This window comes from Rattus norvegicus, chromosome 19 (genome assembly GCF_036323735.1).
Source record: "Rattus norvegicus strain BN/NHsdMcwi chromosome 19, GRCr8, whole genome shotgun sequence".
NCBI lineage: Eukaryota > Metazoa > Chordata > Mammalia > Rodentia > Muridae > Rattus > Rattus norvegicus.
This window is the reverse complement of record NC_086037.1, coordinates 4846313-4872176: the sequence shown is the minus strand read 5'-3', so window position 1 is coordinate 4872176 and position 25864 is coordinate 4846313. Positions and strand designations below refer to the sequence as shown.

Below are 25864 nucleotides of genomic sequence, written 5' to 3'. Positions count from 1 at the left end.
CACAGGGGGTATAGGGCTGCCCTCTAGATTACCTAAGGACAGATAATGTATAGTCTACATTTTTCCACGTCAATTAAGCCTATAACAGAAATGAAATTGGTATAAATAACAATAATAACATTGTAAAATGAGCACACCACAATACTTTGCTTAAAAATAACTAAGACATTCGTGACTTCTAAGTCCTTCAGTGAATCGCCTCCTTTTCTCTGTTGTGGCTAACCCATAGTCATTATCATTGTTCTCTCTCTGTGGCATGGACTGTGCACCAGTATTATTTTCCATAGTCAATACATGTTCATCTTGCCTGAAGTCAGACACTGATAATAGGAGGCACTGTTTCTGGAGTGACAAATGCATCAAACCTGAGGTAATCTCTCTAGACCTGAGTGTTTAAAGGTATTTCTTGGATGACTGTATATGGGAGGAGTAAGTGCAGAGGTGTCTTCTGTTGAGAGTTTATTAGGTTTGCTGTAAAGGTCAAGTGAATTCAAATACTCAACCTCTGTTCTTATCCAAACCATCGTGTTGTAAGTGAGCTGAAATCTAGGCCAATCGTTATCTCTAAAAGCAGCTCACTGGTGACCCTGTAGCATTTAAATGTAATCTATTGTTCTGTTCCACAAACCTCTGAAAAGATGAGCTTGGATTTAGGCTTTTATAAGAAAGGTGACAATAAATGTGTGATTATGGCCTCTGAATAAGCCTTGACTAAAAATTGGATTCTGAGTCCTTTGTCAACAGCCTCATAAACATAGAGCGTGTGCCTCATATTCCTGGTGGCTTTGGGCATTACCTTAGCTGGGAAGGCACTCAGCCCATTTAAATTGAAAGAAGCGGGAGAAAATAAACAATAACTGTTTTCTCACCTTTTCTATAATAACATTTTGTGTGGGGGAACACAAGGCAGTGGGTATTTATTGCAAACAAAATTTCTTAAACCATTTTACCACCACAGAGAGAAAAGAACCAAGCCTTTTACAGATTATAAAAATTGAGGAGGACATCATTGCATTTTAAAATCCACTTTGATAGTCACTTGTGGTTGCAAATAGTTAATTCTGATTTGCTGAATTGTCTGTGAAATTGAATGGACAGATGTGGCAGAAGTAATACCCTCTCAAACACCAGGAAAGGAGACTGGAGACATGGGCAAGTGCCAAGTATGCTTGATTAGGAAAAGGTGAATCATGGGTTTTCTGTTTGTTTTGTTTATTCTAGAACACTACACTTCATCCACATATATTATTCATTCTGGTCACAACCCCATCTCTAAGATGATCCTCCTTTATAGTTTTCTCTCCCTCATTAATCCCTTTTTGCAATATTATTCCCTCCAACTTTTACATCACTTTGCCTTTTTTTTTTTTTTTTTTTTTTTTTCCGGAGCTGAGGACCGAACCCAGGGCCTTGCGCTTGCTAGGCAAGCGCTCTACCACTGAGCTAAATCCCCAACCCACTTTGCCTTTTTTTTTAACATCACTTTGTTTTTGCTTATATTTATGTTTAGTTACCCACTGAGTTTAACTAGTCAGCTCCTTGTGAGCCGATGTCTAGAGGCACTCACTAGGTGATACCATACCCAAACAAAGAATATGGACAATATTTGCTATGTTTTTATGGAGCTGCAGGTGCCCAAACAATTCACAGGGAAGTACTCCACTCCGTATGTAGCACTGGTAATAATTGCAAGATGTTGACCTCTGTCTTGCTCTTATTATTAGGGTGACATTGCCATTCTGAATGTGGATAGCATGGATAATTACTTCCATAAAAAAATAACAAAACAGTGGCAAAGACTGTGTTTCCAGGTTATCTGAATGAAGTATTTTAGAATATAAGTTTGCTATATTTTTAAGTGGATTTTTAAAAATGATGCAAATTGGATATTTGAACCGTATGCTGGCATTTTTTATTATAAGACATTCTTTATATTTATACATTCATAGGAAATCCTGAATATTTTTAACACCTATTGAGTTTATTCTTTGACAATTTCATATGCAAAGATGTACAGGTGCTCATGGCTCTGAGAATAAGTGATATCTGATTATTCTAAATACAATATTAATGCCATTCTCCTAAGGCTTAATGCCATGAAATTAATGGAATGTCATGGAAAAGAATCATACTAAAATCTCAGCAAGGATCGAGCAGGGTAGCATGAAATTCATCCACTATCTGAGTATCTACTGGGAAACAAATGATTGTTGAAGTAGGAAGGGTTTGTTTTCTCCTAAATGCTAGCTCTCAAAGTCTACAAACCCCTACACACACACACACACACACACACACACACACACACACACACACACACACACACACAGAGTGACCTAAAAAAGCAAATGTAAAAGTAAATTATCATAAAGATGATTTTTGTTAAGTTTAGTAACAGCAAAGTGATTTTTGGAGGAGGAGGTGGGAAACGTTGGTTGGAAGAGTAAGTAATTATGATACTTGTAATATATATTATGCATGTATGGAATTGTCATAGTGGTATTATAAGGGTCTTATCTATATCCAGTACCCATTCCATTACAATTTCTCCTGACACTAGAGAATGAGGTGACCTCTCTCCTGGGTGATCTAACGTCAGCCTTTGTTACACTGAATTGGGGCTCTACTGACTCTTCTGGTTCTATCCTGGACAATCGAATACATTGAAAAACTGAATAACATAATCCTCGTGACACTGTATTACTTTTCTTGTTCAATATATTCAACAAAAAGAAGAAAGGGTTATTATAACTCAAATCCAAGGATGCAGTCTACCTTGATAGGAAAAGTATAGGTGGAGGAACAGAAGGTTGCTAGCTGCATTGTATCTGTAGTCAGAAAACAGAGACATATGGTAGAGAGGAAAGAAGGGGAAGAGTTATAGTAGTTCCATAGGATATATTATGACCTGAGTGCTAAATCCATGCTCTAAAATCTGTCCCAGAAGTGAATGATTGCACAAAGACAAAATGGGTAAGCCAATAGTTACTTTTTTGTTAGCCCTATAAGGAAAAAAAAGTGGCCATCCTGTTATGCTTGCTCTGTGGAGAGTAGAAAGTGATTTAACACAACTCAGCAGAGTTTTCTCCTATTTCATTCACTCTGGGGCTCTAGTCCATGGAATAGTGTTGGTAACATTGAGGAGAAGTCTTCCAGATGTTGTGTCATCCCTGCTGTTATATTGCTATGGAAACACTCCATGACCAAGTTACCTTACAGAAGAGTTTGTTTGCAGCTTGGCAGTTTCAGGCAGTGAATCCAGGACCACAAATCAAAGGGAGTGAGATATCACTCAAGCAAGAATGACAGTGAAACTATGGATTTTCAACTTAACTCGTGAGCAGGAGGCAGAGGGATCACCAGGAATGACGTGGGATTTTGAAACCCCAACACAGGCACTCTGTGACACAACTTCTACAAGAAAGCAGATCTCTTATTTCTTCTCAGATGTGTGTTCCAAACAGGGGACCAAGTTTTCCATTACAAAGTACTGTGGGTAACATTATCTTTTGAACCACCACACTCAGTAAAACCCAACTAGAACTCCGTTTCAGACATTCCCAGATATCTAGCTATACTTATATTTTCACTTTGACCATATGAACCGTTTTAGATGGCAAATTATTTTTTTACTTTTCTTTTGATAAAGGCTCTAACTTTATAGTCTAGTGCAGTGATTCTCAATCTTTTAATCCTGTGACCCTTTAATAAATTTCCTTATCTTGTGGTTTCTCAAACCATATAATTACTATGTTGGCACTTCATCACTGTCGATTTGCTACTGTTATGAATCATAATATAAATATCTTATATGCAATATATTTGATATGTGACCCCCCCCACACACAAATGGATAAGTAATGACCCATGGGTTTGGAAACATTGCTCTAGGAGAACTTGATCTCTGTATGTAACATAGAATGTCTTTTTTGTTTGTTTGTTTTTGTTTTTAAAAAATTCTATAATTTGGAAGAAGGCGGCAATTAATTTTCAAAATACACTTTAGAGTCCCACCTTCCAAATAGCTCTTTTACTCACAGCACTTTGGTTTTTCAGACAAAATTCATGAGCCCTCATAAAGCCATAAGTATTGATTTCCTCTCAACGCACCTGAAAGCAGTGTTCAATCCCTTACAAAGGCTATGTTCCAGAGACTCTGTCCCTATACACTTGTCCTATGGCTCAGTGGTAAGGTGGCTGTAGACATCCATTAGGGTAAGTGGCAACAGGAAATGGGGACGCCCAGGCACATGGGTGCAGGGAGGGCAGGGACACACAACACTTCCACCTTCCTTTGTCTTTTCCTTAAAAAAAAAAAAAAGGCGTGATTGGTTGGAAAGGGTAGAGAACAAACCCCAGAACAGTAATGTCAGCTCTAGAGGTGAAGGAGCGAACAGTCCCCAGAAAGGTGAGGCAGGGAAAGGTCGGGGTAATGCTTGCAGCATCAAGTTCCTCAGGAGTTTCTGTCGGCCCAGCTCCTAGTCCTCCTCATCCACGTTCACCAGCAGCTTGATGGCTTCATGGCCCCCAGCTTGCTTGAGAGAATCTGTGATGAAAACGCCTTTCCGGGCCTCTAACAATGAGCCATTAATGTAGTCTCGCCAGAACGCGTCGAGGTAGGTGAGCTCAGAGAACTTGATGTCACAGATGATGGAGCCCAGGCCCCGGGACTTAAGGATAGTGTTGGCCTGGTTAAAGCGCTGAAACTGGCGCTCAAGTGGGTTCTGCTTATTAGAGAAGACATTGCCTTGCAGAGGTGTCTCGTGCTGGCAGTATTCCGCCCATAACAAGATCTGGGCACACAACCCGTATCTTCTTGAGAGTAACCTAGGGCAGCAAGTCATGGCTAGTGATGATGCACAGCGAAAGTTACTCTCATCACAGCGACCCTCGTGGTCCAGTGCCAGTAAGAAGTCATGTCCATTTCGGATGAGTCATCGTTCATGGTCATCAATAACATCAACAAAAAGGAAGGAAAGCACGCGAACATCTTTGTGTGTCAGGTGGGTGTCCACAAAAGTCAAACATGCAGTGGAGACTGTAGAGCCCATGTTCCTGCTCAACATGCTCTTTGGGCCACACGTGGCTTGCCCGCCTCTTTAGGCCCGCCATGCTAGAGGCTCAGAAATGGAGTGTTTTCCAGAATCTCTGCTCAGCAGCTACAATCCCCAGCGATCTTTGCAAGAAACTTAATCTCCCAGGGCTCTTCTCTCGGCTCAGGTTCGGCGCCGCCCTGTTGGATGCATCTGCACTGCTCTCCTGGGCGTGTCTCTCTGTGCCGCCAGAGGCATAGAATGTCTTTAATTAAAAATGTCCCTGCTTCAGCCACTCAGGTGCTGTGAAATATAGAAACGTACCACTACATCGTAACATTACTGTTAATATTGATGACTAATGTGATTGGACTGAGAAACATGTAGGTAAGTAATAAAGTTCATTTATGGGTCTATATGTGAATGTATTTTTATGGACAATTAATTAAGGGGCAAAAGCTGGCCTCAATGCTGCCATCACAATCTAATAAGCTGAAGGTAGGAGCAGTGGAGACAAAGGAAATGGAGAGAATGACCAATTAGGGAAGACATTCCCTCTCTCTGCCTCCTGACTGCCTGAAGTGAGCAGATTCCTCTGTTGCATGGTCTGAGTACCCTGTTTTTCTGCCTGACCTCAGGCTCAAAGTAATGCAGCCAGGGTGTCAAGAAGTGAAGTTATGAAGCAAAATGAATATTTTCTTCACTAAAGTTGTTTATTTCATGTATTCATCACAGTGTTGAAAATACTGACCAATAGAATTCCATGCTTAGGCACTGCCTGTAAGGAAGCTGTAAGATGTGTTTGAATACTTTTTTTAAACAGGAGAAATCAATACTTTTTTTCACTAAAAGATGATGTAACAGGAATTAGAAAAGGAGGAGGAGGAAGAGAATAGCAAGAAGCAGGCAAGGAAACATGAGGAGGAAGATGAGGAGTGGAGTGGATGTGAGGATCGGAGGAGGAAATGAAGGGGAAGGAAGAGAAATGTAATTAAATGTGGGGATACAGCTTTTGCTCCAACTCTAGTATGTTTTCCCATCTTCAATTACCCAGTTAAAATAGGCCGATTAAACGTAAGCAGAAAACAAAGGATATTTATTCAATAGAGCCAAATTGGGAAGGATATAAAAGAGATTCTATGAATCCCACAAGTACAATTGGGCTTGAGAATTGATATCAAAGTTTAAATAAAAACACCAAAGATTCTCATAGTTAAGCAATTTTAGTCAGTATGTAGTCCTGGTCATTTACTGCCTCCAGTCTTATCCTATAAAGTGGTTTGACAAACTATTACATCTGTGTGAAATTTGTTTTCTCCAGACAAGTTCTGCCTCTGGCTTTGGCTTTCCCTTTTCTCATTATGTAATTCCTAAGGGAATTTCATCCCTTTGGTTCTGTTATTTCAAAATTATGATGTCTCTTTAGGATATCTGCATCGCTGGTTATCTTGTAGAGGAGCAGGATGGGAGGAAAACAAGAGTAAGAGGAGGAAAAGAAGACAGGGAGGAGGAGGAAGAGGAGGAGGAGGAAGTGGGTGGATGGGATGATGCCAAAAGATGATGAAAGTCAATAGCCTTGTTAGAAGAAAGACCCTGTGTATAATCCAATCCCCGCTTCCATGTTTCTAGCACACCCTAAACTCTCAGAGCCCTCCAACATGTTTTCTAGAGTGTGTAAGTGTTGCTTTTATTTCCTCAGATGAATAGATGAGAGCAGTACTATGCCCACATATGTGAATACATGGCTTGAGCTGACCCAAAGCATTTCTATCTACCACTAATGAGCATAGGCATGGGAAGCTTCTAGCCTCTATGCAATCTCAACTTCTGAAAGCCCACACCTTAAAGTCTTCGGCTTCAAGACAGGGCTAAGAGTATTTTAAGTGGCTGGGGCTTACTGTTGAATAAGCTTGCTCTTTCACAGCTCTGGCTACGTGGTTCAGCTCACCTGTCCTGTCTCAAGTTCCTCTGAAAGCTGACTGACTCAATCTAGCCTTTCTCATCTTCTCTCTGAATTACTATGGCTATGCTTCAAACTAACTCTGGAAATTTGTCCTAATCTTCTAGCTTCTTATTCCCTGGCTTCAACTGTTGACCTGCACTGAACTTTATGACCTCACAGAGGAACTCAACTCTACTGTTCTGCACTCCCTGCACTGCCTCCCAACTGACTCAACTCCCAATTCACCACTGAATTGACTAAATTTACTCTCTTTCCCTCTGCTGCTCTTAAATATCTTTTCTCCCAAGAGTTGGGTATATCCTATCTCTGACTCATTCCCTAAAATCTATCTCTGATTCATCACTTTGTCTGCCCTTCTATCAGATATTATTGTTTGGGATTAAAGATGTGAAACAAAGGATTCCAACCAGATGGTTGAAAGGTGTGTACTAAGGGTGTGTCTGCATATCAGCTGGATAGCACAGACATCCAAGGTATTTGTATATGATAAAAACATCCGTGTTACTGTTTAAAATTCCTCTATAATAGTGATATTCTATATATTAATTTCTTAGGCCAAAATACTGAACTTTAACAATATGATGCTTACTCCATTTCTTGTCAACACAGAGTAGGGTAAAGAGCATGTATATAGATTAAGGTAGCATGTGAAGAAATTCTTCTACATACTTGACATATAGTAATTTTCAGTAGCTATAACTGATAGTTTAGAATTATTTGGTATTTGCAAAGAAACAGCACAATAACTAATACTCAGTTTAATTCAGTCATCTGGGTATATTGATAACTTGTTCTCTGGCTTTATAATTACTTCTGTCTTATGTAATGTACTCACAATTAATTACTTTTCTGCTTAAATAAGATTCTGAGATGTGTTGGTTTTGCACCTCAGTCTAGTTATATATATTTCTCTTTTCCTTCTTTAGGAATAGATACCGGGATATTATTATTTTTTAAATCTATGTTACTCTATGTCTTCACTTTAGTTTCCTCTGTAACAGTAATTTATTATTTCTTCTACATATTTTCTCTTTTTTTTTCTTCTAGATATTTTCGTGTCAAGTTTCCTCTGAGCTACCAGAGGGAACACTTGCTGGTCTGTCTTCCTATACTAAACATTACCATCTACCATCTAGCAATAGGATAGTCAATGGATGTTTGCTGAATCAAGAGAAGGTTATGGATTTCTTTATCTCAAAACAAAAATGAGGTGATTAACATTTATGACTCTTGGTTGAAACAAACAAAAATCAAAAAGCTCTGTTGATGGGTGTTAAAAAGTCATCTTCCACATTCCACATATCATGCATACCTGTTCTCTTTCATTTTTCTTACATCTGTCAACGTTGCAGAGTTAGTGAAAATAACTGTAGGCTTGTACATTCTGTCTTCTTGAAATCATCCACATTTTGAATAAAAAATACATTTCAAAGCAGGGGTTTACACTGAAAAGCATAATACATCTCCTGTAGTTGCTGTAAATGTTAATTGAACCTAATTTAATAACTCAGAATTTGAACGTTATGAATTTTCCATCTTGGAGAAGTAAAGTAGACCACAGTAGATATTGAAATATCTTCTTTGTAATCCCCTAGTTCCTGTTTTGGACAGTAAATATAAAGCTTTGGCAGTTATAAGGCCTTACATCTCAAACACCTCTTTCTTTCTTTCTTTTTTTTTTCTTTTTCAAATATAAATGTCTTTATCCCTATTTGGTACTTTTAAAGTGAATATTTACAAGGAAATAAGAAAACTTTGATCAAAGAAAGAGCAAAGGCAACTACAACTTTTGAAAATAAGTTCAAAAAGATTTTAAACACCAAAGAAAATAATTGAGTTATGAAATTGTTTTTCTTAGTAAGTCTAAGTTCTAGAGAAAAAAAAATCTTATCAAAAATTTCAAAAACTTCCTCAAAATACAACATTTATTTTTGTGTATGAAAAAGTACAATGGAAAGATAAAAGAAAAATAACTGTTCTTTTTAAAAAAATAGTTTTTAAAATTATTGTAACACATGTAGAAAGAAAAATGAAGACATCTCTCAACTCCTGACCTCATCACGAATACCTAAATTTCACAAATAAGCAGTTTATGTAGAATTGATCATAAATTATTAAAAACATGTCATGTTCGATGTTTCCATTGTTTGGTTAAGATACAAATTGGAAAATATAATAATTCTATGACTTAGTTCACCCCTGCCATTACTGGCTGACATTTCAAATTATATATTTGTCACACTTTTACTCACCTTTAAAAAATTCAAGTAGATTAAATAAAATAAAGAAAATACACTTAAATCTTTAGCATTTCTGTTGAAAGGGTTTTCATAATATTTGCCATCACATTTTAATTTATAGTAAGAGCAGATATGAATAAAACATTCACCGAAGAATAGGACATACAGTTAGTTCAATTCCGTATCTGTCCTCATCCTTTCTGTTTCTTCCCAATATAGTCATTTCCCTGACTGTCAGAAGATGGTCTCTCGAGACAATATGTCATAAAAGGTAAGATCAAACCAATAGAAAAAAGTAACAATGTGCATGTGCACTGAGACAGACAATGGAAGACTCAATGGTGGTTTCTCAGTGTTAACTGAGAGGCTTCATTTGTTTCCTTGTTGATTGAGGCATGGTGAGTCATGTCAAGACTGCACCCTGTTCTCTCTCACGTTTGCTCCACTCTCCCTTCTCAGTGCATCCCTGAAGCCCAAGCATATGCAGGGGTATTCCGTGGCAAACCTGACTTTTAGGCACTTCTAAAACATCATGTTTCTCTCTTCCTGTCTCTGCCAAAGAGCTGTCACTTTCTTGGAAAGTTAAATTTGTCACAAGAAAAGAAAATTCCACCGTAGCCCATTTAAATAAGTTAGGGAGTAGAATCTTCTCCCCAGTGCTTTTTCCACAGCAAGCAAATGTATCAATCATTTTATTCTCTGAAATAACAATTTATTATCCATGCAGGAGGCCATAGATTCAATCTGCGCAGAGTTCTGAGTGTCGCCTCAGATACGAAGACTTGTCATCCGTCTTTATCAGGGTAATCACTCTGCACTTGTCATCAGGTTTTAATAATAAATCTATTTATTACCTCAATAATTATTTATGACAAGAAGTCTACCATTGGCATCATGAGTAAATATTGATAAATTGCTTGGTTAATAAACTGGTACTGCCTAAGTGGCTTAGAGAATATAGAAATGAAAGTCGCATTACAAAGTATTATTACACAGAATGGCAAAATGTTTATCTTCTATTGAAAAGATTATATTTGCCCATCAGGAGCCCTGTGAAAAGAGAAGTAAGAAATCTAATTTGTTAAAGGACAAAGATTCACTATGAAATATTGAAGAACCAATATTAATCCAAGAAAAAATTTCCAGTTGTTTTCATTTTTATCTAGAAGCTAACTTAAACCAATGAATAGGATTCAATTTTAGGTTGTATGCAGTGTGTGCATGGTACTGTGAGTGTGTATGTTTGCACATGTGCCTCTCTCTCTCTCTCTCTCTCTCTCTCTCTCTCTCTCTCTCTCTCTCTCTGTGTGTGTGTGTGTGTGTGTTTCAAGGAAAACTTAAAGATCTAGGCACTACATTAAAACATTTCTTTTTATTTAAGATCAGGTCCCAGGAACAACAAACTTTGTAAGGGCTTTTATGACAGACTGGAAAACTGAGTTTCAAATGAAAAGAACATTAGCTCTTGCCCTCTGAAGAGCTGCCATATAGATATAATCATTACTTACAAAGATTCTCCTTTGGGGCAGTTTTATGTAAATCACAATGGACTCAGAGTGCAATTAACAGTGACCTGGCCAATGAAGCTGGTATTGGACATTCGGCTCAAACGTGAAATTTGCTACAAAACCACTTCTCTGAGAGGCAAATGGTGCAGACTTCTCATTTATGCTGGTTGCATATCTTATTACATCAAAATGGAAAATAATCTGTGGAGGAGAAGCAATAGCAGAAGAATGGAAAGTAGTGTATTAGAGAGAGAGAGAGAGAGAGAGAGAGAGAGAGAGAGAGAGAAAGAGAGAGAGAGAGAGATCGATCCTGGCTAAAGGGGTCCTGTGGAGCTCCTCGAATAATCAATGCTGCTCGAAGACTATAAGTCACTCTCCAAAAACTGAGATCAAGGCCCTATTGCTAAAGACAACAATTACATTACTGTACGTGGAGGGGTCTAGCTGATGCTTAAACAAAACTTCTAGTCCTACATTCTAATGTCTTTGGGACCAGAGGTATGCTTTGCAGGCTTACCAAATGAGAAACATAAACAGTAGTTCAGGCATAAACTCTGTGATCTGCAATGCTATCCAGCCTGGAAAGTATGCTAGGGAAAATTTGGCAAAAATCTTGTGGAAGTAATAAACTAGTGTCTGATTTCATATGGAACCATGCAATGAGATCGAACTCATACACAACACTGTTTGGGTGGCCAAGAACCAGAGTTTAGTTACTCCAGAGACCAATGGAAAGAACAGATACTACTGGTCAGACAAAAATATATAGTGGTGTTAAAATAACACTTAATTCCATTCTGTATACTCATAGATCAGTGCGTTTTTGAGCCATCACCAGAGAAGGTTCATCGTGCAGAAGATAGGAACAAATACACAGACCCACTCCCATAACTTGCACACACACGAGGGGTGGGAATGTGGTGGCAGAGGGGAACTTTGGAACCTATGACCCTAAATGAGGTGTTTCCATCACATCCCTTCACTTTTATCTCTGAAAATCCTGTTGAAATGTAAGCAGACTCTTTGAGGAAGAGGTCCCATAGATAACAAGTCCCTGTGAATCAACTGAGCAGAGCTCATATGAACTGACAGAGACAGAAACAGTAAGCATTTGGCCTACAAGTGTCTATACTTGGTTTTGCATATGTATTATAGCTTTCAGTTTAGTAATTTTATGGGACTCACTAGTGTGTGAACAGGTTAGACTCTGATTCTTGTGCCTTCTCTTGGACTCTTTTCCTTCTGTTAGTTTGCCTTGTCTTACTTTGCTGTGATGGGTTTTGTTTTAGCTTTTATTTTATTTTATTACGTTTTGTGATCTGTTAGTAACTGGTTCTTTTCTAATAAAAGGGGAGAACGTGGATAGGAAAGGAGATGGGAGGAAATGGGAAGAGTAGAGAGAGGAGAAACTAATCAGAATACATTATGTTTTTTTTTCAATTATTTTATTTGTTTATTCAATTTACATCCTGATTGCAGCCCCATGGGCTAAGGTTAGTTGACTCCATAAGTCGTCTTATGCTGTCCTTGATTCCTCTGGCTCCCCCAATTCTAACCCAACACTTTCACCAGATTCCATCAGGTCCCCCTAAGGTTTGGTCGTGGGTATCTGCATCTGTTTCCATAGGCATCTGGAAGAAGCCTCTCAGAAGACAGTTATGCTCCTGTCAGTAAGCATAGCAGAGTATCAGTAATAGTGACAGGAGTTGACCCTCTCCATGGGATGGCTCTTAAGTTGGACCAGTAATTGGTGGTCCATTTCCTCAGTCTTTGTTCCTTCTTTGTCCCTGGGCGTCTTGGAGGGAAGAAAAAATTTGCATTAATGGTTTTGTGGGTGGGTTGATGTTCCCCTCCCTCCATGGGGAGCCCTGCCTAGCTATATGAGGTGTTCACTAAATTATTCATATCACCAGCTGTTAGGAGTCTTAGATAGGCCTACCCCCATACAGTCCTAGGTCTCTGATTTCCATTCTCTCTCCCCCCTCTCTGCCCCTCCACACAACCCCACACCTGATCCCCATCCCCATTCTACTCCCTAGCCCCTCAACCACCCATTTCCCTCCATCCATCCACTTCCAGTGTCTATGTTATTTCTGCTTCTGCATAAGATTCAAGCATCCCCTTGTTACTTAGCTTCTTTATATCTGTTTATGTATAGTTAACCTGTATTTTATGGTTAATATCCACTCATAAGTGAGTACATACTATGTGTGTCTTTCTGCTTGTGAGTGGCCTCACTCAGAAGGACCTTCTTGAGTTTCATTCATTTGCTTGCAGATTTTATGATGTCCTTGTTTATTATATCTGAGTTGTATTTCACTGTATAAACTGTACCACATCTTTTTTAATCCGTTTTTTATGTTGAGGGGCATTCAAGTTTTCTCCAGTCTTTATCTTTGATCACATAACAAATAGAGCTGTTGTGAACATAGTTGAACAAGTGTCCTGTGGTATTTTGGAACATATTTTGGATATATGCCCAGAAGTGGTATAACTGGCTATAATAGTGGACTTAATCCCAATTTTTAGAGAAATCACAAAATGGATTCCAAAGTGAATTCGAAAGTGTACAAATTTATACTCCTAGCAGCAATAGAGGAGGTTTCCCTTGCCCCACATCCGCACCAGCATGTGCTGTCTCTGAAGACCTGATATTATCCAATTTTACAGATATAAAATGGAATCTCAGAGTCACTTTGATCTACAACTTTCCATATGACTAATGATGTTGAAAATTTCTTTAAGTACTTCTTAGTTGTTTGAGGTCCCTCTATTGTGAATCCTGTTTATCTCTGTAACCATTTTTTTTAAACTGGGTTACTTGGTTTTGGTTTTTGATGTCTAAGTAATTGAGTTTTTATTTATATATTTTGGATATTAATCCTCTTTTGGATGTAGGGTTAGTGAAGATCTTTTTCCATTTTTTAGTCCTTCCCCAACACTTTAGATTACTTTTCATTGAAAAAAGAAAGCATCTCTTATTAGACGTGAGAATGTTTTGATCATTATTTGGTGAGAGATCCTGTTTTCTAGTCCTATCTATTTAGTGTTCTATATGTTTCTTATATGTTTATAGGCATCTCTTTCTCTAGGTTGGGGAAGTTTTCTTCTGATCTTATTGAAATATTTTCTGGGCTAATATTCTCCTGTTATTCTTAGGCGTGGTCTTTTTAAAGAGATCCAGATTTCTTCAATGATTTCTGTCAGGACCTTTTCATATTTAACATTTTCTTTGATCTATCAATTTCTTCAATCCTGCCATTTATGCCTGAGATTCTTTCTTCCATCTCTTGTATTTTGTTGGAAATGTTTGAGGCTATACTTCCTGCTCTGTTTCCTGAGATTGCCCTTCCAAGGATTCCTTCAGTATATGTTTTCTTTATTGTTTCTATTTCTTTTTGCATGTCTTCAACAGTTTTATTCATTTCTTTCACTTGTTTGTTCCTATTTTCCTGTATTTATTTATGGTATGTATTCATTTGTCTTTAAAGGTGTCTATCATCTATGTAAGATTGGATTTAAGACTGTTGTTTTGTGCTTTCACTGTGTTAGGTTATCCAGGGCTTGCTTTAGTAGAATATGTAGACTCTGGTGGTGCCACATTACCTGTGCTCTTACTGATTTTATTTATGCTAGACCTTAGCTATCTGGTTGCCCCTGATTTTTCCTGAATGTTCCTTATCTAGACAGGACTGCTCAGGAAAGAAAGCAAAACTCTGGGCCCGACCAAGGATTGGGGAATAAAATACACTCACCTCTACTGGTTGTGCCCCAGGGAGACCTGACAAGCAGGAGATTTGGGGGGATGTGTCTAATCTGGATGCTTTTGGACCCATCCATCCTCTTCTGTAAGGCAGGCATATTTGTGGACCAGATGATGGATCTCAGGGAACAATATAACAATAAGGATATATTGTATGGAAAATGATTTATTTTCAATAAAAGGGAAATACAAAACCAATCAAAGAAATGTATCAATCTCTCATATATAAAAGATATGAAGAAAACAGTGAAGAAATGCAAGACGAAATTGAACTTAATTTAGTGTCTTTTGATATGGAAATATTTGGTACCACTGGCATTTAACATGTATTTGAAGGTCAGCTAGGTGTGAGAAGCAAAAGATAACCAGTGTGGCCAGGAAATTAGACTGACAAAGTATCCAGACAAACATCTCTCATTTCATTGGTTTTTATCCAAGCTCTGAAGTTAGACATATGAATCACTGAGCAGTTATTATTCTCACATAATCCATGGAAGAAAAGAAGAAGGTAAGAAATGCAACATAAGATCATCATTACCTACCACATAGTGTTCTTTCAATAATATTTCTTATTGTTTTATTATAACTAACTATTCATGGAAAGCCAAAAGATATACATGACAAGGCTTTAACAAATTCTCCAACTTTCCCCAGTGTTCTCCATTCTTAGACAATCCAGTGGATGTCTAAAATATTAGATAGCATGCTGCTTCCCCCTGTGTATTCAAAACTCTAAAGCGTAGTCCAGTTTTAAATAAATGAAACAAGAAGTTAAGAACAATAACTATTAATAAATCAGCAACATCTTAACACTATAAATGAACATGAATTTCTCTGTAATTTTAGGAATTAAGGATTCACAGTTTCATGACTCAGTCTTTGGGTAAGATCAAGTACAGAATATTTATCTTAAGGTGGATCTTAACAATTGTGCTATATGGTATTTTTGCTACCCCATTAAATCAAAATTTTTACTTTTTTACTTGAAGAAAGTTACTTAAGTTTGATTGATATGAATTGTTGATATCACTACTCTACAATTTAGGGGCTGTTAGGCACTAAAATAAGTTTACTTGGCCACAAACACTGAGGAGCCTTGATAGATGATTGACATAATAATTGAGATAGCTGTTAAGTGACTAACAAGTGCATATGTGTGGAACATAGATGTCTTATACAAAAGGATGATTCGCACGTTTTGTGAGATAGAGTGGGATGGGAAGAGATTTCATCATTATTCTTCATATAAATTTACAAATTATACCTTAATCAGTTCTTTAGTTTTCTACTGAATATTTTTATACTGTAATTGGGCATGAATAGCTAAAACTTTAGAAAAAAGGAATTTGCTAATTAGGATATGCAGGAACCTTCATTGATGAGGTCTTCATCAATGTTCTAGAGTGTGCTAAATGATTTGGGAAAAAGAACTCCTAAGTGCGTTCCTCAGCCAGACTGGAATAGTAGGATACAAAGGATGAGTATAGACTAGGACATGTTTTGTTGTTATTGTTCTTTCGGCTACTCATTCCTTTGTCTGTTTCATAATGTGTGAGTAGGTGACATAATTTATAAGACTTTAGACTGATTATTTTACACTGGAATGATATGAATGATTTTGTGTTTGGGATTCCAACTATTAAGGTAGCAGATTTTCACAACTGGATGGCTTTCTGAGTTCAGCACAAAATGGAGGACTTCCTTTCTCAGTGCGGATTCCCTGTCTCTGCCTCTGTCTGAAGAGTGTCTTTACCTGAAGAGTGTCTTGGTCTGGAGCCACCTGCACACATGTGTATAGTGACCTTGTACATAACTTTCTGCAAGGCTATGTAACTCAGCACAGGGACCAAATTCTGACTTCCTGCCTATATGATAATTAGTTGCTGTATTATAAGCAATCAGCACTTCTGAACTGCTTGATGATATGACCAATTAGTCTTTCCCTCCATTATCCCTAAAAATAGAAAGAAAGAAAAGAAAAAAAGAAAATCAGAAAGTACTTATATACCATATCCTTAAAACAATTAAGTAGACTCATCTCATTGCAGAAATCTCCAGAGGTCATTCCACTGAACAGCCATCCAAAACCTGCTTTCCAACTCTGCTCCCTTTACCTCAAGCTGGTAGCCAGTAGGTTACAAGGAGAAAGTTTTGGGGGGTTAGTTTTGACTACAAGATTCACATTAATGATACGTGTATCTAACTCTTCTAAATTCTCCTGGCTTTTTTTCTTTTCTCTCACTGACTTTGGGATTATACAGAGCATCAAAACAGACAAAAGACAAATCTATTCTCAAAGAATGTGTGTTCTATTGGTGCAAGCTGGACAACAAAGCAGTCGCTAAGGCATAGAAATGAAAGAACAAAATATCGGGAAACAAAGAACAAAATTTATTCAACCATTATAGAAATGATTTCCTTGTATGTTTAATATCTGTTATGTATAAAATATTGTACTAAGTAACAAAATATGTTAATAAGAAAATATGATATAATAATCAAAAGTCATAGTAAATGATCGAGATGAGAAAACAGTAGGCAGATATATGCCATTGCAGAAGCCATGATGTTGGTAATATCTCAGTGGAGAAGAAAATGGTTTAGCCCCAAGGAAGAGTATTCACTCACAGAAGATGGCAAGGAGTAACAAGTTGTTATAACTGGGCACCACCTTTATATTTTTAATGGATATTTTTTATTTACATTTCAAATGTTATTCCTTTTCCCAGTTTCCCAGTAATAAGTCCCTTATCCCATCCCCCTCCCTATCATCTATAAGGGTGTTACCCTTCCCCAACCACTATCCCCAAGGCTGCCACACTGCTCTTCGACATTCCCATTCACTACAGGGTCCAGCCTTGGTAGGACCAAGCGCTTCTCCTTGCATTGGTGCCCAACAAGGCCATCCTTTGCTACATATGCAGATGGAGTCATAGGTCTGTCCATGTGCAAATTTTGGGTACTGGTTTAGTTCCTGGGAGCTCTGGTTGGTTGTCATTGTTGTTCTTATGGGGTTGCAAGCCCCTTCAGGGGACCGAACCCAGGGCCTTGCGCTTGCTAGGCAAGCGCTCTACCACTGAGCTAAATCCGCAACCAGCCCTTCGGCTCTTTCAATCCTTTCTCTAATTCCTCCAACGGGAACCTCATTCTAAGTTCAATGGTTTGCAACTAGCATTTGCCTCTGTATTTGTCATGCTCTGGCTGAGGTTCTCAGAAGATCTCTATATCAGGCTCCTGTCAGCATGCATTTCTTGACTTCATAGGTATTATCTAGTTTTTTGGGCTGTATTGCCAGGTGGGACAGGCTCTGGATGGCAATTCATTCAGTCTCTGCTCCAAACTTTGCCCTGCATCCCATATTTTTGTTTCCCCTTTTAAGAAGGATTGAAGCATTTGTACTTTGGTCTTCCTTCTTCTTGAGCTTCATGTGGTCTGTTGATTGTATCTTGGGTAATTTGAGTTTTAGGGCAAATATCCACTTACCAGTGAGTGCATACCATATGTGTTTTTTTGTGATTGGGTTACCTCACTCAGGATGATATTTTCTTAGTTCCATCCATTTGCCTATGAATATCATGAAGTCATTGTTTTTAATAGGCAAGTAGTACTCTATTGTATAGATGTACCACATTTTCTATATCCATTCCTCTGTTGAAGTGCATCTGGGTTCTCTCCAGATTCTGGCTATTATAAATAAGGCTGCTATGAACATGGGGGAACATGACTCTTCGTTGTATGAAACTCTAGAAACAAACCTGAAACCAAAATTAAACTGAATAACACAAACACAGAACCCCATAAAACACAAAAGCAACATCAAAATAAACAAGCTAATGGTCAATAATACAAAATATATGACCTTCCTGAAAAGTAAAATAAAATAAAAAAATCTACCAAAATACCATTTGGTTTATTTTGTGTTGCCCATCTACTGCTGCAATGGGGCTTACTCTAAAGAAACATGAAAATATACAGAGACAATCCAATGGAGTTATCACTGGCAAATATCCCTTTGTTTAGGACTAGGGCACAGTGTCCATTTTCCCCTCAGTGATATAATCCCATCTGATTTACAGTTGTAGGCCTTGTACATGCTGCTACAGTATGTACGAATTCATATGTACATTGGTCTGTTTTCAGAGAGATCCTGTTTTCTTGGAGTAGGCCATTACTTCTTGCTTTTACAATATTTTTAACCTCTTCTTCTGCATATACTTTCAATGGTTTGGGTTTGATAAAGATTCCACTTTGAACTGGATATTCAAATTTCTTTCATTCTCAACACATTGTCCACTGTGATTGTTTCTTTTAATGGTGATCTACTACAAGAACAATCTTCTTTGATGATGGTTGAGTGAAGCAGTTATAAGTATAGCAGTATATAATTATGAGCAATTTTATTTCTATATTGCTTTAGATGAACAATGCTATTAGATGGTTCCTTGTACCCATGTCCTACCTATTCTCAGGCTCTTAGATACATTAGCAATATCAAATACATGTTTTACCTCCTGATCTGAGCCTTAAGTCCAATTTTAAAAAGGTGAATGGTTACTCTCATAACATTTATACCACTATTATTACACATTGTATATTTCATTCAATGCCTTCACCAATGTTGATATTTGTTTCAGCATTATATAAGTGAGTTCAAGTGTATGGACAATGCCAGGGTCTGTCTTAATTAATCAGAAATGCCATTTGAATATTTATTTGTAAGTATGCAAAATTTACTTTTACATGCAGCTCTAAAAAACTGAATAATAATTAACTTAAATTCATAACTCCATACTGTTTCTTGAATGTCTTTCGTAGTTTTCACTTGCTTGGATACGAATACTAGATTGAGTTTGTTGCAAATTAGGATGCTATTTTTCTATCTGCATCACAGTCTGATTTCTCAGGTGTGCGTGTGGCTTAAACATCTGCATTAAATAAAAATTCTATACAAAATTGTGACATGTGTATGGTTTTGCCACCTTATCAACTATGTATTATACAGTTAATTAAACTGACACCTATGAGGGAAATTCCTTTAGCAGTTTGTTACTACCCCAGTATGCATTAAAGATATGGTTATCTATAGCTATTGTAATGTGTGAAATGAACTATAAATGTGTATATCCACAGCAAAGGATAAAGTTGTGTATGAAACACGGGAATGTGGGTTTTGATATTTGGCAAGGGAGAACTGGAGGAGGCTATGTTTGAGAGATGGGAGGAAATGAGCAAATAGTAAGTCTGTCAAATACTTCATAATAATTACAGGCCTTTAACATCTCTTCACTTCTGCTTTTATCACTACTCAGCCAAAATGTTCATAAACATTGTGAAATGAGACTTCATTTACATATTCTGCCAATTATCTGTATTTATGGATAACTACTCAGAGGTTTTCCCCCATTACCCCGAATAATTGAGAATTGGCTATAGAAGCCGTTTTCCTTCCCTGCTGAACGAATGTGCTGTATTTATATTACCCATTACCAGGTGGCAGACGTAATGTTCAGTGATGTGTGTTACTTATCTGAAACTTGAAACTCCTTTCAAGGTTCAAGCTCACCAGTTAATAGAAGATAATCTGTATGGAGCATAAATTCCAAGGAGATGTTACAATAAATCTTTTGAGTATCTCCCGTTTGCCAAGATGGCTCTTGCCAGGGTTGACTTTATTATTAGTAGTAACCGTTCACACTAGAATACTATGACAGTGATAAAGCTTTTGCATTATATGAATTATAGTAGACATGTTCTGTTTCTTTCATTTTCATTTGTTTACTAACAGGCCTTAAGACAGAAAGCTTTCAAATCATTTAGCAAAATATAATTAAGAATCACTGAGACATGTAATTTAATCAGGAGAATAGGAAATACATAAAAGTTATAAATGACTTCACAAATGACTTTAGAATTCATATTCATATGAATTCTTTTATGAGGTAGATTGGCAAAGTAAGTTAGATGGGTTTAAAACATTTGATTTTCATAATATTTTAATTAATCAAGATGAAATTCATGTGGTTAACCTAAGTATGTAAAGAAAACAATTGTGAGTCAAACATCTTTAGTGTCCCGGCATGTATATTAGGTCTCACCTAAGTTGAATGTAAGGGAGTTTCACATTGAGATAACAATGGCATTCACAGATAGGAATGACACTGTGGAGTTTCTTTAGTATTTCCTTTATTTCTCCAAACCTCACTTGAAATAAATATGTTTATATGTGGATTTTGAACTTATGGAAATTCTTACTAATTTCTCTTTCATAATCCTTGGAATATGAGACTAGGTCATAGAATTCTAATTTTCTTTTCAGACTAAGTTAGATACACCCAAATCATCTGCTTCCTGTGTCATAAAATTGTTTTGGTAATGATTCTTTTCTATGAAGTTAATCAAATATAAACTCTGAAACAAGGAAAAATAGATAGTTCTCATGTGTGTAGGAAATATCTCTAAATTTACATATGTAATCAGAGTAGCAAAATATCTTTAGAAATAAAACCTAGAGTGACAGGCTGTGACTGTAGTTGTGATGGCAAAACATTCAGCAAACATTTCTGAATCCATCAGCTGAGCCTCTGTCAACCATATCCATACCATCTGTCTACATGTTTCATGGAGAGAGTCCAATGTGACAAAGACATTCATATAGACACTACAATGTTCAATGTTCAACATGACCCACATTTTCCATTGATGACATGTTGTATTAATGCGGATGCAATGTGCGTTGGTTTTGAAAGGATTTGGACCTCTTAAATAAATATAAATTTCTTTTGCCTAAGTAGATCGTTGCTAACATATCTACTCTTCTATACCACTGGGTGTGTGATATGCATTGTTACTTTATAAGAATAACATGTTCCTTTTAAACTGAAATTCCTACATTTGATTGTAAGCTCTATTTAATTTCAGTATTGATCAATACTTTTATTAAATTCTTCATACCGTTGCCTAATAATTTGTAAAATCTAGATAATAGTTTGAAAGTGAGAAGTTGAGCCAGCTGTTACAGACTTTGGCTTTTGATGCTGTCTTCTACATAGGTAGAAAGAATGCATGGTTGTCCATAGAGGTAATTTATCTACTGATTTAGTAATGTTTATAGAGCATCTGTCAGGCTTAAAGTCTTTACAGGTGTTAAGCAATGTTGTCAATGAGGATATAGTTAGGCGGTGAGTCTGCCATCAAACAGCACCACAAATGCAATTGAAAGAGAGGAATTCCTATCAGAATCCATAGATATGGAGGGAAAAGGTCATTCCTGTTTTGGATTATGAGAAAATTCTTTATCAGTCAGAAGGTTTTTAGGTGGATATGGAAGATTACCAGAGTTTCACCAGATGGAGTTAGATTTCAAGGTTTCCCTACAGAGTAAAAATCTAGTAAACTGTGACATCAGTTGGGGATACTTGGATTTATTTCAATTGATTGCCCTACCATTTTTAGTCTGTTTTTGAATTACATCTGTAATATCAGGGAAGGATTTCCTCTGAAATACTGTTAGCCAGATTTCTCTCAATACCTCCATAAACAGCTGACTTTGTTTTCTAAAAACTCAGGTATCAAGTAACTTACTTGATAATTTTAACTCAAATATAGTCCTTTCTACTTTACAGTCATTGCTCTTCTCCAGTGAACAAGAATATTTGAATATACACAGTATACCCCTTCTTTACTCCAATGGTGTCCTTAATTATTTTACATAGAAAATATGATTCCCATAATGACTGCTTATGAAATTACAATTAATAACCAGCTGACAGTAATAAACATGCTTTTATTGTTGTTTTATCAGGGTACCTGGATTAACCCAATCTGACTGTAAAAAAAAAAAAACAAAAAACTTGAAAGGCAATGAAAGCAGAAATCAATTGGTCAGAAAGCTATGACTCACTAATGTTTGACCAAAACACACCTACACTCTCTAGTTCTTAATGAAAAAAAAATTGCTATTTGTCCATGCTGTTAATATAAATTCATCCATTTTGTATACTAATATTTAAATATAATTTTAGACATTCCATCGCCTGGACAAGCTATTGTGGATATGTTTAAATGAAAATAGCCTCTTATTATAAGTTCAAATTATTTAAAAAAAGGTTAAGGAAGAAAATATGAACTCAAGGACATACGTAGACATTCCCAAGTACTTAAAACAGCTATACAGAGCCACTGCCGTGTGTCTAATATTGGTATGTTAGTCTCATTCCTATTACTGTGATAAATGCCCTGACAAAAGGAGTTCAGTGTTAAAAGTTATGGTGCAACTCTCTAGGAAAGTTACCATGGCAAGAATTTGAGACAGCTGCTTACATTGCATCCACAGTGAAGAAAGAATGAGGAACAAATTAATGTATGCATGTCTGTTCTTAGCTGATGTTTTCTATTCTTAAAGAATTCAGACTTCTCTTCTTATGGTATGGTGCCCCTTACTGTGGATGGATGTTTCTACCATAACTAACACAATAAAAATTGTAATCTACAGACATGCACACAAACGACAACTTCATGTAGAAAATCTCTAGATGAGACTCTCTACCCCTATGATTATAAGTTATGTCAAACTGATGATCATTTAACTACATCATATGGTCCCAGAAAATAGAGATCCAATACAGCATTTTAACCCAATGAACAATGCTGATTTTTTTGCCCAATCCAGTGATGTAGTTTTAATCATTGAATACCAAAGATAATTGTATATTCTGTGTCATAACTGTGTTTTGTGTATGATTGTGTCAGTCAGAGGATTTGGCTTTATAATTTATTATTTCTAAAACAAAGGGTACTTGAATATAAAAATTAAAATACCTCAATAGCTGATCTGATATGAAAGAATACTAAGCAGCACACACACACATTCCAAGCCGTGTCCAGCAGATCACAAGACAAGGTGGCAATTCATGTTGCAGTTCAAAAATTTAACCACTTTTAGTCTAAGATCTGTCACAAATACATATCCTTGTGCAGATTTGTTGTATAAATTTATAGGAAATTCAAATCAAGTAGTGAGTATGGTTGGGACATGATAAATTCTCAATATAGATTGATATTCTGAAATGTAAGATGTTGAGAATTATCTATGCAAGTAATATGCACTTTTTATACATATTTATATTTTGCTTACCTTAATACATGAATAGAATATGGACTTTGTCACTCCCTTCTTTTATGTGGTTAAGATACTACAACTAAAATCATTCACAGTAATACTACTTACTTGGAAATAATATACATGTCATAATATTTATGTTTGTGTGCATGTTTTAATTATTGCTTATTTATGATTTTACTTTTAGTTATTCCTGATTACCTATGTGCCAAGATAATATATGAAAATTGAAGAAAGCACAAGTGGGAAATGGAGAATATGAAGGTCAAATTAAGTGCCATTTTTATGTTCTACTTCTTTATATCTGGAACATGACTTATCACCTAGCCTAGTATATTCACACTAATTACTTAGTCATATAATCACCTTCTTCCTCTTTGTCATCGTTGTCATTGTTGTCCTCATTGTCCTCCTCCTCTTCCTTCTCTTCCTCCTCCTCTTCTCTCCCTCCTCCTCCTCCTCTTCTTCTCCTTCATCTTTTCTTTCGATCAGGTATAGAGATACCACAATTCTTTTTGTTCCTGTAGTATTTAGTTAAATATAATGGCTTCTTTTCATAAGTAGCAATGCAGAAAATTCAGATATACTCAAGAAAAGCTGTTAGCTTAAACTTTGTCCTAAGTATGAATTCATATGAAAATGCAATAGAGTATGCGAACGTTCTTGCTTTCTAAGGTTCCAGGTGTATAAGGAGGTTTTGACAGGTGTTCTCTGTAGATACTCGGAGACTTCTATCCACATATGATACAGTATAGAATATAATTCATATGTTTAAGGGACATTGTGAAGATAGTCACTGAGTCAGTTATTGTTTTGCTAATGAACTCTTTTGTTTTGAATATTTTTAGAGACCTGTCATTACGTAATGTACAAGCTGACTTTCCATTACAAACAATCCTTTCTCAGTCCAAAATTAGCATTGTTTATTGGGTTAAAAAAGGCCTTCCAAGTGAGGAGACTATAATCATGTGTCCCCATGTCTGGTTTTAGGAGAAGTTTTTAAAAAAATATTGTCAGAGGTATTTCTCACTTTTTAATTGTTCATCTAAATAAATAAGTCTAATATTATCCACTTTTTTCCTTGCTTATATCTACCTAGGCTTTATGTGCAAAAGTTTGACAAGAATCAACATATAACTTAGTAGAACATTTTGTGATTCTTCTAGTCTACTGGAGGAAGAAGCTACTGTGAGAAGCTATTATCATCACCCATCATGTCCATGTGTGCTTGAAGGCCATTATACTTCAAAACATACTAAGCTATGTTGATAGATGAAACTCTACATCCTGTTCTAAAAATAGGTCTGCCATCTATGAATCTGCTGATATACATTCTTAAACTTAGTTTCTTAACAGCTGATATCCTTCATATTGTCTGGCATTCACATTCAATTTCTCCTCTCAATATTATGTTTTGTAAATGGAACAAGAACTGCTGGGAACCAGTTTGTTTATTTGGTTTGGATTGTTTTTGGTTTGTTTTCTTTCCTTTCAGTATGTTTAAAATTTGATTGTAATATTAATGTGTATCTACTTAGACTTTGAACTAACCTTAACATCTATGAGGCTTTGGTCTTACATCTGCATAACTGATGGTGTGTAGGTAAAAAACTTGAAGATTGAAAGACCTCAAAATTAAATAAAAATATCCTCAAAACATCTATCACTGTAATTATCTTTCTAGATTAAGAAAAGAAAGAAATTAGTGCTAAATTTCAATTATACAAGGCAGTCTTGAATACAGACATAACTCCTGCTCAAATATAAAGATATCTTTTAGTTTATGCTAACAATTTTATTTAACTTTCATTGCATGTACAATATTGTAGTTTCTTCTGGCAACAGACACATCTCCAATGAGACTTACTCTTTGACTGGGCAGGGAAATCAAGTAAATAAATTTGATATAACTTAAAGGAAGATCAAGGTTATGATAAGAACTTTACTGGCTCAATGAAACAATATAAATGACTGGTATTAGAGTAGGAATTTTAAAAAGGCTAGAGAGTTTTCCATTTTTACAGGATCAGGTTAACTCATGTACATTTCCCCTTACATTTGACATTAATACTATTCTTTATAAAATGTTTTAGAAGCATATATTAGTTTCTCCATCTCTACAGATACTGATTAGAAAGGAATAAACACTTTTACAGAATAAGGAACCAATCTAGAATCTCATGAAGAGAAAACAACTGACTTTTTGTTCAGAGTGTGAATCAAATTTTAGAGAGAGCCAGAT

The 25864-nt window shown here is 36.4% G+C and overlaps 1 long non-coding RNA gene and 1 pseudogene across 3 annotated transcripts; one reads left to right on the top strand and one right to left on the bottom strand.

Annotated features, from left to right (window-relative positions):
• RGD1563412 (similar to death effector domain-containing) overlaps nt 1-5209 on the bottom strand; it is a 100769-nt pseudogene extending 95560 nt beyond the window's left edge.
• LOC102546689 (uncharacterized) lies at nt 6306-25281 on the top strand. 3 transcript variants are annotated; one of them, XR_001842228.3, is made up of 7 exons: nt 6923-7466; nt 8041-8203; nt 9453-9504; nt 9961-10036; nt 15351-15387; nt 23810-23886; nt 24722-25281. It is a non-coding gene; the product is annotated as an uncharacterized LOC102546689 (long non-coding RNA). The 3 variants fall into 3 exon arrangements; XR_005496777.2 differs by lacking the exon at nt 15351-15387 and having other exon boundaries at nt 6306-7414; XR_361601.5 differs by lacking the exon at nt 15351-15387 and having other exon boundaries at nt 6930-7466.
• The last annotated feature ends 583 nt before the right edge of the window (nt 25282-25864 follow it).